We start from the raw sequence: 225 nt of genomic DNA, 5'->3' as shown, positions 1-225 counted from the left end.
AGTGCTGGTCCGTCCGGCCCGCGGGGCGGGAGCGCGGCGCGGGGCCCGGAAACGCCGGGAGCAGCCGGAAAGCGAGCGCGCGGCAGTGCGCATGCGCGCGGGAAAGGGCGGGGCCGGGAGCTCGGCGGGACGGGCGGGGGAGCGGAGGCGCCCGGGACCGGGACAGGGACCGGGACCGGAACCGGAACCGGGCCATGCCGTGCCGCGCCGCTCGTGGTACAGCGG

The sequence above is a fragment of the Passer montanus genome, unplaced genomic scaffold (genome assembly GCF_014805655.1).
Source record: "Passer montanus isolate IOZ18808 unplaced genomic scaffold, ASM1480565v1 scaffold7, whole genome shotgun sequence".
In the NCBI taxonomy this organism is placed as follows: Eukaryota; Metazoa; Chordata; class Aves; order Passeriformes; family Passeridae; genus Passer; species Passer montanus.
This window is presented reverse-complemented; position numbering follows the sequence as displayed.